This window comes from Ornithodoros turicata, chromosome 8, assembly GCF_037126465.1.
Source record: "Ornithodoros turicata isolate Travis chromosome 8, ASM3712646v1, whole genome shotgun sequence".
Classification (NCBI taxonomy): Eukaryota; Metazoa; Arthropoda; class Arachnida; order Ixodida; family Argasidae; genus Ornithodoros; species Ornithodoros turicata.
The window spans coordinates 22,998,267-23,012,107 of record NC_088208.1 but is presented as its reverse complement, the minus strand read 5'-3'; the positions used below and the strand labels follow the sequence as shown (position 1 = coordinate 23,012,107).

The 13,841-nt window shown below is 44.6% G+C and overlaps 1 protein-coding gene across 4 annotated transcripts in view; it reads right to left on the bottom strand.

Annotated features, from left to right (window-relative positions):
- The window catches only part of LOC135366718 (5-hydroxytryptamine receptor 2A-like), a 312,589-nt gene that overhangs the window by 56,214 nt on the left and 242,534 nt on the right, over positions 1-13,841 (bottom strand). For all 4 annotated transcript variants that reach the window (XM_064599554.1, XM_064599552.1, XM_064599555.1 and 1 more), the window contains one exon: positions 6,332-6,394. The gene's annotated coding sequence lies outside the window, so the exon portion shown is untranslated. The remainder of the gene's footprint in view (positions 1-6,331; positions 6,395-13,841) is intronic.

Sequence of the window (13,841 nt, the reverse complement as noted above, 5' to 3'; positions counted from 1 at the left end):
AGACATATGGCTTCCCTGAATGGATCTGCAATGCAATCAAACACCTTTACCGCAACCATCGTGGTTCCTTGTACATCTTGCAAAGGTTTTCGAGAGAATTCCCTGTTTCAAGAGGAGTGCGTCAAGGCTGCCCTCTTTCGCCTGCTTTGTTTACCCTAGTAATTGACCCATTCCTCTGGAACATTGACACGAATTCGGGGATCCGTGGTTTCCCTCTCCCACAATCAGGCGAGTGGAAGGTGACTGCCTACGCTGATGATGTAACGGTTCTTCTACGTGATGTTGACTCTGCATTCGAAGCATTGCGTGTGTACGAGTCCTATGCTGCGGTGTCTGGGGGTGCCCTGAACTACCAGAAGACCAGGCTCATGCCCCTCGGGAATCCTGCGCAGTACCTGTCTCTCCCCTTCCAGCACGCCACTTCGCTGAAGATACTCGGTGTTGTGTTTGACAATCGTGGGCCTACGGCTGACAATTGGACAAGGGCCCTTGAAGAGCTGCGAGCAAAATGTGAAGCTGCCTCGCCCTACGAACTTTCTTACCGGGAGCGAACGTACCTTCTCCGGTGTATTTTATCAGGCCGTTTGTGGCATCTGAGCCACATCTCAATAGCCCCACAAGCAGTTGTGGTCCGGATTCATTCATGTTTTCTTTCTTTCTTTTGGAAGAAACGAAGAGGGCCTATAGCACGTGCAGTGTTGTCATTTGACGAATCTGTTGGCGGCGTGAATTTGCCAGACTTCGGTCTTATGAACCGTGGAATCGCCCTGAGTACGACCTTACGAAGTCTCTTTAGCGTCGATGACACCCCTTCTAAGGTATTGCTAACCTACTGGATGGCGCCGTTTCTGAGTGAATTCCTGCACGTGGCCGTTGATCCGCCAGCAGCAGTGGTACCTCAGCGTTTCCATGCAGCCGTTCGCGCATATCACCAAAAACTGTCGTCCATTGTCCCCGTCCGCAGCTTGGCATCTGCTTCAGCCTCTTCCATGGCAAAGAAGGTGCTACAGAACAGTGTCACAACATGTGACGGTGTGCGAAGACGAATGGAGCATGCGGCAAACATATCGTGGGCAACTGTATGCGCCTCTCTGCCTGGATTTCTACGGGACGTCATGTGGAGCTTTGCCTGGGGAATCCAGCCTACTCGTGATCGTCTCCACACGTGGAATGTAACAACGTCAGACATTTGTCCATACTGTACGCACCAGGAGACTAACCAGCATGTCATCTTCGAGTGTCACGTTGCTCGTACGTTCTGGAGCCTAGTCAGGCGGTCCACACGCATCTTGTGTCCTGTACAGTTCGACCGTAGGTGGCCACATCGGCTAAGTGTATTGCTCACCGCTTGTGGTGCTTCTGTGCTGTGGAAAGCTCGTTGTTCTGCTGTGGCCCGACGTCAGAGGACGACGCCTATCTTCTTGTTGGTTCGCAACGTGCGCGTTTTGCTCACCAAAGTGTTACAGCACGAACTACTCGCTTTAGGTGTGCAGGGGTTCGCGCGCAAATGGTGTCATCACCCCTCAATCTTGTATCACAATGGGTGTGTGACCGTCTCTGGTGCGCCCCCATGAACGTCATTCACGTGCTGTTATTTGGCCTGTAAATACTCTGCACCTGTGTATATATTCCTAATTATTATGTACTGCATTCCATACTGTACATAATCGCAGACATCTAGGGTGGTGGTCTTAGGGAGTACTGTATGTATGTTTGTATGTATATATGTAAGGAAGTGTGAAGTAGTGGATCTAGAGTGGTTGTAAGCATATGTGTATGTAAGGTGTACGTCAACTAACGTGTGAAGTAGCAGTTCTTATTCCGTTCTTGAGTCTAATAAATTTTCCTTTAACAACAAGTTGTTATTGTGTTGGTTAAAAGCAAAGTGAAGTCTGAGCAGTTACTCTCTTAATTAGATAATTACGTTAATAAAATATTCTGCACGGTTCCACTTTTTTGAGCGATAGTGTGCACGTCGTATATGCTCCTCCCTCATCCATCTTATCACGTTTTCAAAAAAAAAAAAACTTTTTTCCCACAACTCAAGTAGAGCAAGACCGCTCAAGTTCGCCTTCCCCACTGACACACTTCCTCGACGCTGCACGCCGTCGCAAACCTGCGTGCCACTCCAGCTGTATGCCACTGGCAGCGTCACGTCGGTATATAGTTAGAGGCAGAGCGCGATTTATCCTTCGCTGCCACGCCAAGCGGGCTATCGCTCGCCCGATGTTGCGGAACCCGGCGCAAACCTAGACTTGATAAACGAGCCGCAATCTGCATAAGCGCGCGAGTGATCCGTCACGTAGGGACGGGATCCACGTGCAGGCTGCTCATCCTGCCAGTCGCACGCGAACACACACACACACGCATGTTGATGAGCTCGCTGTTATTCACTAAGCGGGATTCGGGAAGCTTGAGGAGCGACTTCGATGGCGGGAAAGTCGGGAACGGTGGCACGCTAATGACCTCCCGACATCCCTCTATTTTTTTTTATTTTCATGTTTTCTGAGCATGACTGGTAAAAGGTGACGTTGTGATCTGCACTTTAAAAAAAAAAACAGAGGGGTGGGGGTGGAGTATTGAAAGAATCGGTTGTTGGCCACATAGAGGTGGGCGCTGCCATGACTATAGCAAAAAACAAAAGAAAAAAACAAAACAAAACAAAAGACGGATGGAGGATGAAGGGTGGGGCTGCGTGAATGGTGCGTGAGTCAGTCAGGGAGTGCAAAGTGCTAGAGGGGTCGTTGGGCAACTCAAAAAACAGAACGTCACCGCATAGCATGATGTGCGCCGACCATTGCCACAAATGATAGGGTTATATGGCCTCTGATTCTAAGGGAGAGGCTGGCGTACGCCTTTTTGTGTCAATTTAAACATACGATACTTTGACACAAAAAGGTGTACGCCCCCTTCTGCCTTCGAATCACATGGAGAGATAACCCCATCATTCGTGGCAATGGCTAGCGCGCAGAGTAGTGCTATTAATTGTTCGCATTAATTGTTGGAATTCCGAATCGAATCGATATCTCTCCTAACTACAACAACAACAACAATATATAAATGAAGGAAGGAAAAGTGCCGATGACGTGGGATGTTTCCGCGTGGTGATCACCGGACTCTTCAAAGAGGTTAATATGGGAGGATTAATTAGTTGCGAGCGAGAAGCGATGAGGGACTCGGAGTTCTGTTCGGCTCTTCTAAAGTAAACATACAGTTCCGAAGTTACGCTCGTAAACGCAGGAACACCAGAGACGAGCGCATCAAACAAACAGCATGCAGCTTAAATGCCGATGCATAATGTAAAACCCCGAAACTAGGGAACACGAAGACTTCGTGTTGTGTCTCTCCCTTCGTGTTCCCTATATAGTCTCGGGGTTTTACTGCATTATGTATCAACTTCACCAGCTCGCTTGCTTCTTAGAAAGCTTTAAATTGTTAAATGCCAAGATCCGCAGGTATCACTTACGTATGCTGCACATCCCCTGATTTCTTGAGAACGAGAGGAGGCGTACGCCTTTTTTTGTGACAGTTATGCTGCTACGTTAATTGCCACACAAAAAAGGGGCGTACGCCACGCGCTTTCCACAAATCAGGAGTGATAACGGTATCATTTTGCGCAACGGTTGACCTTTCAGCGTGCTATGTGGTGAAGTTTTGAGTGTAGGGTTATCGCTTCAGATTTGAAGAAGGAGAGAGAGAGGAAGGGGGCGTACGCCTTTTTATGACAATTCGAATATACGTAGTACACTCTTAAAAATGAACTTCACCGCATAGCACGCTCCTAGCCAACCATAATCTCGAATGATATCGTTATCTGCCCTGATTTGTTGAAAAGGGGAGGCGTGCGCCTTTTTTGTGACACTTATGCTGTTCATAATTGTCACAGAAAAGGCGTACGCCTCCCGTTTTCAACAAATCAGGGCAGATAACGATATCATTCGAGATTATGGTTGGCTAGGAGCGTGCTATGCGGTGAAGTTCATTTTTAAGAGTGTATGATAACTGACACAAAAAGGCGTACGCCGTCCGCCCCGCATAGCGCGCACGGCCCCTTCGATCATAAGCGATAACCCTATCATCCGTGGCAAGGGTTTTGCGCACAGCGTGCTATACGGTGAAGTTCTGTTTTTAGAGTGCATGGTAACGGTCACAAAAAAAGGCGTGCGCTTCGCTCCCTAATCAATTAAGACAAATAAATAAAACAAATCAAATCTAATCAAATAAATCAAGTAATTGATAAGGACACAATTTTGCGGGCGCAGCTTTAGGGTGCAGTAACATACTGACGGAGCCTGTCGACTACACAGTGTGCACTGTCGATATAGTTGATATGCGCACAAGTTCAAACAAAATTTACTACACATTGGAAACGTTATGTATATTATCTGGAATAAAGCTTTATGAAAAATGAATTGACACATCGATATTATCGGTCTTGATGTTCGTTGGTGCTTTGCATTATTCGACAAAACGGTCTAAATTCTCACATTGTTGTGGTAAGTGTATAAATAAAGAAAATAATAAGAACAATAATATAAACGTATTACGTTATTATAAATAATCAAATAATACAAGTAAATTAAATTATGATTTCTAATGGGAATAATATTAGATCAGATTATACATGTCTAAGAAAAACAGAACATTGATACTGTTTGCGCGCTAAATTTTCGAAAAAGCTTGAAAATCTCGCTTTTATATTCTATTTTTCTTTGATACATATAATCTAATCCAATAATCTCTCGCTCCGGTTTCGTTCCCGCGGGACAGCAAGCTGTTCTTTTTGACCGTCACGATTCCATTTTTAATCTCGTGCATTAACCGAGAAGATATGTCGCGCATATCGTCCAAGCCGACAGGAGAGCCCGCGGGGACCTTCTAAACGGCTATATATACAATCGAATTCGGGCACATCGGTGACGAACACTGTATTACATGTAATCCTATAAGTGGCACGCGGAAAAGGCTTGCGTCTGGTAGCTCGGATGAAAGTGCCAGGTTATAGACCCAAAGCGAAGAATATATTGCGCAGTAACACCCTGCACATGGCCTATAAGGCCTACATGTCTGACGCCTAGAGGCCTGAAAGCCTCGCGATTACCCCATTGAAATCTTTAGCCGAACTTAGTTGACTTACCTACCGCAATGGCTCTCGCTACGTGGCCCAGAATGGCAGCGATGTTCGTTGAATAACGCTAAGTGTAAAACGTGATGATATACGTCTAATACCCTAGCATCACGGCAAACTTAATGCATTAAACGGAATGGGGCAGTACACTCTTAAAGTAGAACTTCACCGCATAGCACGCTCCTATAGCTATAACCATAATCTCGAATGACATCGTTCTCTCCCCTGATTTGCTGGAAGCGGGAGGCGTACGCCATTTTTGTGACAATTATGAACTGCATAAGTGTCATAAAATAGGCTCCGTCTCCCGTTTTCAACAAATCGGGGTGAGAACGTTGTCATTCGGTTGGCTAGGAGCGTGCTACACTCTTAAAAATGAACTTCACCGCATAGCACGCTCGTAGCCAACCATAATCTCGAATGTACGCCTTTTTTGTGACACTTATGCTGTTCATAATTGTCACAAAAAAGGCGTACGCCTCCCGTTTTCAACAAATCAGGGCAGATAACGATATCATTCGAGATGGTGGTAGGCTAGGAGCCTGCTATGCAGTAAAGTTCATTTTTAAGAGCGTATGTGGTGAAACTCATTTTTAAGGGTGTAACTTCACCTCCTAACCAACCACCGTCTCGAATGACATCGTTCTCTCCCTTGATTTGTTGAAAACAGGAGGCGTACGCATCCTTTATCTTTATCGTCTTTATCATCTCTGTTCTCCTCTGGTCATCATCTCATTGTTTTCTCATCATCTCATCACCCGTTCGTTCTTTCTGTGTGTAAGTGTACTGGGGTAGCCAGTTCGACTTCGTCGAAACTCACATCCCCATTTTTTTGTTTGTCTTTATCACATCACATCACACCACGAAGAAATGTCGCTTAAATTACAGCTCACTTAGTGCAATAATCGCAGCTGTAAAATTTGGAAACTATATCCGCATTTGATGCGTTTGCACGTACCAACAAACTATTAAATGACATAAGTACTTCCAAAATGGTATTTAAATATAAACAAAAATACAACTTTCCAAACTGCATTTAAATGCAAGGTGGAAATACATGTATGTTTCTATTTTAAATGCAATGTTTTTAAGCACCGCCCATCCCTGCTTTCGAAGATGTCCCTTTCCAAGGAAAGAACTAAGGAGAGTGTCAGGAGAGTGGGCGGAGCCTGTTATATTAGCTAATGTTAGGACATCACTTACAATTTGCTGAGTAAACGCTGCTTTTCCCTTGTGGTCGGCGACTGGAGCAAGGCTCGTCAGTGTCTGAAAGAGAAAGAATTTTATTTTTGTTAGCGTGGCATCACAGCTTATATTTAGGGAGTGACTTTTTCGTGTTAGGTGCCTTTCTCAGATTCGGGGGGGGGGGGGGGTAAAAATCGGGCGCTAATTTTAAATCTCTAATTCAGGAAGAAATCCGGCGATAGTTGTGCCTTCGGGTGTTATCGGGTGTTTTTGTTATTATGTCCTTTCCTAATCTTTTTTTGTGGGGGGGGGAGGTGACCTATCAGCGCTAATCCCCGAAGGTATAGACAGTGCTGACATACACTCTTAAAAATGAACTTCACCGCGTAGCACGTTCCTAGCCAACCATCATCTCAAATGATATCGTTATCTGCCCTGATTTGTTGAAAACGGGAGGCGTACGCCTTTTCTGTGACACTTATGCTGTTCATAATTGTCACAGAAAAGGCGTACGCCTCCCGTTTTCAACAAATCAGGGCAGGTAACGATATCATTCGAGATTATGGTTGGCTAGGAACGTGCTACGCGGTGAAGTTCATTTTTAAGAGTGTACATGAGTGTATGGCTGGGAAAGGAAGTGACCCATTCTTAGATATGTTACACGTGGCGACCTTTGTTCGTCTTCAGTGGAAACGTCACTTCAGGATTTCATAGTGTCTGGGATTCGGGGAGAAATCAGGAGGGGGGGGATATGTTTATTAAGAAAAGGAAGGAAAGGTCAGCCAGACGAAGGTCGGCTTGCTATTCCAAACAAAAAAGGCAAAAGAAGGGGAAGGGGAAGGAAAGAAAAGGGGACGAAAAGAAAAATAAGGAAAGAAAAGGGGAAGAAAGAAGGAGAAAAGGGGAAGAAAAGAAAAATAAGAAAAGAAAAGGGAAGGAAAGAAGAAGAAAAAGAAGAACAAGAAAAGGGGAGCAAAGGAAAAGAAATCAGGATTCAACCGAATTGGTCGGGGTCAGTTCGCGGGGGAATAACCGTGCGGAATCGGGTTTAACCCGAAAAAGTCACTCCTACTCCCAAGCATCACAACATCTAATGTTGGTCGAATATTGGGCCAAGATGTTGTCCTGGTTGGGCTTATATTTTATACATACTTTTGTTGGCTTATATATACTTTTGTTTCTGTTGATGTTCACGCTTAGTGAGCGTCACCGAAGCAACACAGAAATGAGGTGACCGGACGTTATATCTGATGATATTGATGTTGGAGAAAAAAAAAACAGGGAGAGATATATAATCTACAAAGCGATAGAGATACTGAAATTGCTTCGCTGCGGACTGTGCTCGAGTTTGACGAGAAGAATGTAGCCAACGACAGACCTGTAAAAATTACGTTTCAGAAATAATTGTATGACAGTTACACGTTCGTAAACGTAATTTAGATTGAGCAACAATTACAAAATCATAATTGTCACCTAATTACAATTACAGTTACTCTGAAGTGAAACTGAGTTGCATCGGGTTACATTATTTTCAAACACATACACTTCGGATGTATCATTTTGTTATTCTTCACAAATACGGAAATATTTATTGAGAGAAGAAATGAAATCACTAGTACGAGTACGATGGCTAGAAGTCTAAAAGTGTATGCGTGGTACAAATATCGGGGCATCCCTGAACGCAGGCTACAAGAGACATCGTGGAAATATGATGAATCTCCTAAAAACCCCACAATAGAACGGTGAAAAGTGGCCTTTTCTAACTTGTGCGCTTATGCTAAACGGACGCCGGAATGCTGCTCATATTTACACCTTGTAATGAGTCTTCAAAGGAAGAACATTCTCGATGTTCTTGACTGTCCCAAAAAGGTAACGATAACCTCATTCGTGAAAGAGCAAACATCGCGGACGTCCTAAGAAGATTATTCAAGATTTAAAACGAACTTCAGCCCCAAATCACAAGCAAAACAATTGCAACTGAAAATTACTCGCGGAAATAATCGAGTTGCATATAAAATTACACGAAGGTAATAAAATTACGAAGGTAACTACCTGGAAGTAACTACCGAGAAGGTGATTAGTTACGATAATTTGCCGACTTGTAATTGCGTCTGTAACTGCTGTGCTAAACTGGTAAATAGCTCTAAAAATCTGCTTCACTACATGATACGCTTCCGGTATCCGTATCTGTATCTCCGAATCTTTATCAGTAATCGTAAATGAAGCAAAGCTGCACGCGATGGATCACTAAGGCACGAAGGAAAGAGAAGTAAGGTCGAACTGGCGTGGTACTCTGCTTGCACGACCAGAAATCTTGAATGAAAACCTTGTCACCGGCTGTACCTACTCTCTGAGGTTATCCCTGGGTTTTCCGAACGAACTTCCCAGACGAATGTCGGCACAGTCCGTCCTGAAGTTGGCCAAGGACGCATACTAGCCCCCCTGACCCCCCACTCCTTCTGCTGTCCTCTCTCCATCTGTCCCCGTCTATGCGCCGCTCATAGGCACAGTTGCTTCGCGGCGGCAACACGGAATTTAAAAAAAAAAGTTTCGCGAACTTACGCTCTAAAAACTGAACTTCACCGCATAGCACGCCCTGCGCCAACCATTGCCACGAATGATAGGGTTATCTCTTTTGATTCGAAAAGAAAGTGAGGCGTACGCCTTTTTTGTGACAATTATGAACAGCGTAAGGGTCACAAAAAAGGCGTACGCCCCCCGTTTTCAACAAATCAGGGCAGATAACGATATCATTCGAGATGATGGTTGGCTAGGAGCGTGCTATGCGGTGAGGTTCGGTTTTTAGAGTGTATACACTCTTAAAAATGAACTTCACCGCATAGCACGCTCCTAGCCAACCATGACCTCGAATGATATCGTTATCTGCCCTGATTTGCTGAAAATGGACGCGTACGCCTTTTTTGTGACACTTATGCTGTTCATAATTGTCACAGAAAAGGCGTACGCCTACCGTTTTCAACAATAATCAGGGCAGATAACGATATCATTCGAGATGATGGTTGGCTAGGAGCGTGCTATGCGGTGAAGTTCATTTTTAAGAGTGTAGCGCACTCGAACGGCAATCGAGAGGTGCGTGGCGAGATTCCCGCGGCTGCCTGGCTTTTTCGACGGCTGTCGTATATTTCAATTACGTACGTAAACTACACTAACACCGCTGACATATGGCGTACTTAATATTTGATGAATGCATATATATATATATATATATATATATATATATATATATATATAGGGAGAGAAGTGTCGGTGTTGGAGAAGTGTTGGTTGTGCATAATATACGAAATAAAAATTATATCGTCTCTTTATTCCCAGGGCAACACCACAAGGAACTCACGCTTCCCCTCAGGTAGGAAATATTAATCCGCGAAACGATCATTGCAGCTTCGCCCATGATCCTACACTCTTAAAAATGAACTTCACCGCACAGCACGCTCCTAGCCAACCGTAATCTCGAATGATATCGTTATCTGTCCTGATTTGTTGAAAACGGGAGGCGTACGCCTTTTCTGTGACAATTATGAACAGCATAAGTGTCACAAAAATGGCGTACGCCTCCCGTTTTCAACAAATCAGGGCAGATAACGATATCATTCGAGATTACACTGTTAAAACAGAACTTCACCGCATAGCACGCTCCTAGCCAACCATCATTCCGAATGATATCATTCTGTGTCCTGATTTGTTCAAAACAGGGGGGAGGCGCCTATCTGGTACAAGATAATCTGTCCCAGATAGGCGCCTCCTGCCTGTTTTGAACAAATCAATGCACATAATGATATCATTCGGAATGATGGTTGGCTAGGAGCGTGCTATGCGGTGAAGTTCTGTTTTAACAGTGTACGGTTGGCTAGGAACGTGCTATGCGGTGAAGTTCATTTTTAAGAGTGTATAGTTCTCTCGCGGCACGATGAAGTTTCGACCATTGCGACTAGTGCGAAGTTTCGACTGATTGCCAATTATTGAAAAAAAAATATGACATCCAAGGGAAAAAAAATCCGCAACACACTACAGAGTTACAGTAGAAACCTGTGTAAAAAAAGAGAGAAAGAGAAAAAAAAAAACTGCGAAAATGAAGCTGTCAAATCCAGGATTAGCAAGATGACGCCACACCAGTTAGAAGAAGAAGAAGAAAGAGAAGAGCAAAGGAGAAGAAAAACGAAAAGGAAAAGAAGAATACGAAGAAAAAGAAGTCGAGGAAGAGGAAGAAGAAGAGAAGAAGAAGAAGAAGAAGAAGAAGAAAGTTTGTTTGTAAGGGAAAAAAAAAGAAATTGAGCTCGTCTCCCGATTTGTTCTGCTACTCCTAACATAAATTGTCACCCCAACCACTCCCCCAAAAAATACTTCTCATACTCGCAAGTTCGCTATTCACTATTCGTTATTCAGAAGTCCACTATTCACATGTTCACTAAATGTAAGCCGCACGAAAAAAGGAACAGGGCGATTGTCTTATTGTGCTATCGTGAACACCTTCCGATGCACTAAGATTAGAGAGTTGTAGCAACCCCTTGATAACGTACACTCTTAGAAATGAACTTCGCCTCGAATGATAAGAATCGAATAATCTCGAATGATACCATTATCTGCCCTGATTTGTTGAAAACGGCAGGCGTATGCCTTTTTTGTGACACTGATGCTGTTCATAATTGTCACAAAAAAGGCGTACGCCTGCCGTTTACAACAAATCAGGGCGGATTACGATATCATTCGAGATGATTGGCGCAGAGCGTGCTATGCGGTGAAGTTCATGTTTAAGAGTGTAGCCAACCATAAACTCAAATGATATCGTTATCTGCCCTGATTTGTTGAAAACGGGAGCCGTACCGCCTTTTTTGTGACAATAATGAACAGCATAAGTGTCCTCCTCATAATCCTGACAGAAGAAGAACAAAAGCACGTGCCTTGTTCGTTTTTCTTTCGCCCGTTCTTTTTTTATTTCGTATTCAATTTTTCATCGCACACCGCCCCCAAACTCCTCGTGAAACGGTTTGGAATGCTTTCCTTCTGCCAGCGTCATTCGCTATTCGCAAGCTCTGTCGCCCTCAAACGCGGCAGTATTAAGGCTCCATTTCTAAACTACATATCTAATTTAGACTCTCGGACGTATGCGCCGGTGGCACTTCGACAGCAGCGCCCCACCGTCCATTTCAATGAAATCTATATGAACCATCTATCTATATAGAACTACGTGCTTCAAAGCCATTTTTCTTGCTCTCTCTCTCTCTCTCTCTCCTTTTCTTTTCACCATTCAGGTTTTCTCACGTAGGATTGAAAGCCAATTTGGTCTCGCCGTCTGAAGCCATTAGGAATGAATCGCTCTCATACACAGAGAACCCTGCGATGAAGGAATGGTGACGTGATGTACGACGGCTTGGGTGCACGTGACCCGAGAGAGAATGGGTAGCTTTCCAAGCCCAAGTGGCCAGCCACCATTTGACTACGGGTGGCGGGCGTATTGATTACTGATTGTGTGATGCATGGAAGATGGCTGCGGGCAGCGCAATACGTGAAACTCAATTTGTCCCGAAACGTTGAAAAATGCGTCCGTGTGTGTCGGTGACGGGCCCAGAATTCATGGCCTGCGGTGACCCGAATGGCCGATGCCTGTGCCACCTTTGAGCGTACCGCTGATGGATAGCCGTGCAGATGCAGCCGACATATTTCCCCAGGTTTTTTTTTTTTTTTTTGTTGTTGTTGTTGTTGTTGTCGGCGGGATGGAATAACAGTATGTTGAGGATCTACGACAAAGACCTTTTTTTTTGTTACGCCTTACGCCTTTGAAGAGGAATTCTTTCCTTAATGATGTTGATGTTGATGAAGAAAAAATACTAGGGAGAGGTTGAATTGATCGTCACACGACAAATTCGGCTACTCCCATAAACAGACCCTCCCCTTCCCCCCTCCCCCAAAAAAGGTGAAAAAAAATATAAAAGAGAACTCCCCCCCCCCCCCCACTTGTGCGATAACTATATCGGCCAAAGGCCAAAATCACCAGATAACGTAGAGCACAACGAATTACATGGTCCTACTAGACTGACTCCAACGCACACCCCTGAATAAATGTCACAAGCGCTGACAAGGCAGCATCCCTCTTGCCAGGTGGCCAAGGACTCAGCACTTAATGAAGTTCATGCACCTTGCACTAGAAGACAGAAGATTCGTCAAATAGTCCTTCCTTGGTGGATTATAGTTCTCGCAACTCCATTAATTAGTCGCGAAGGGACCTGTGGCAGTGCGTCTATTCTCCAAAAGGATTAAAATGACTCCTTTTTTTCTTAAAAGTGCACGTCGGAATCAGCGGTAACAAAAACAGAACATCTTGTTTCTGCAGCGCACATCAGCCATAGTGCAGGATTACCAAACCGCGGGGGACAGCGGCAGAGTCATTGTTAATGAGCTATAGCTGGAGCGCAACACCCCGCGGGATCAAGGGGATTACGCGAAATCATCACTTTAATCGTCCCACGAAACGTCGCCACAGGCGCACCTAAACCGTGTTTCGCGGCCTACACGAACAGGATTAACATTTACCTACTTGCAATTGTACTCGTCTCAAACCTCCCCACTTCATCATCACAATATATATGTTGTTGTTGTTGTACTCGTCTCGAGGATGATGCCTATAGTTGACACTGTGTCCGCAAAACAAAACGATCGACCATATTCTAAGAGGCTGGCTTGGAAATGATGAAGTGCTGTCAAAATATCGTCGTCAAAGGGACACTAAAGTCCAAGAAATTTCTCCTCGCGTTATGAACGGTGCCGTTACCTTAACACCAACGCGAAAGTAACGGGATTCATCCGTTGCGTCGCCGGGTTATTTATAAGCGTATAAGAAACTGCCATTGTAAGCTTTCCCTCCAACCACTCCGTCTCAAGAAGGCGGACAATACGGAGAGGCATCAGATTGGTCTCCTTAAACGATCTCCCGCGATGATTGGACAAATCGTTTGTGGAGAAGCAATGAGAACGCGCTCCGTATTGTGGGCCTTCACGAGAGGGAGAGGGGAAGCATACATTGCGGTTTCTTATTGCTCATAAATAGGGTTCCGGGTTTAAAGGTTTTAACCCCCGGTAAAAAAAAAAATCACCGTTCGGATTTAACTGACAAGCACCGAATACAAATGAATGTCAGAGGAAATATTAGGGGGATTAATCGCTGCACACGTTAAATTTAAGGAAACGAGGCGGACGAATTATTGGTATTAATTTTAAGGCTTGCGCTGAGACGCACAGTTTTGAACTTCGCGACTTATATTCGTCGATAACTGCTGGGTAGAACCATGTGCACGCGCAGAAAGACAACCGAAAAACGCCGATTTCATGTAAATAAATAGGCATAAAAAAACATACGCCGAATCCGACCTAAAATAAATACCGAAAGCGCAGTGCCTTATTCATAAATCAGAAAAGACCCTTGCGGGCGAATCCTGTTCCTTTTGTGTTGGAGTCCAGGTAACGACATCCTTTCACACGGCGCGCGGGGAAAAATTTTTGCACTCTAGTGCCC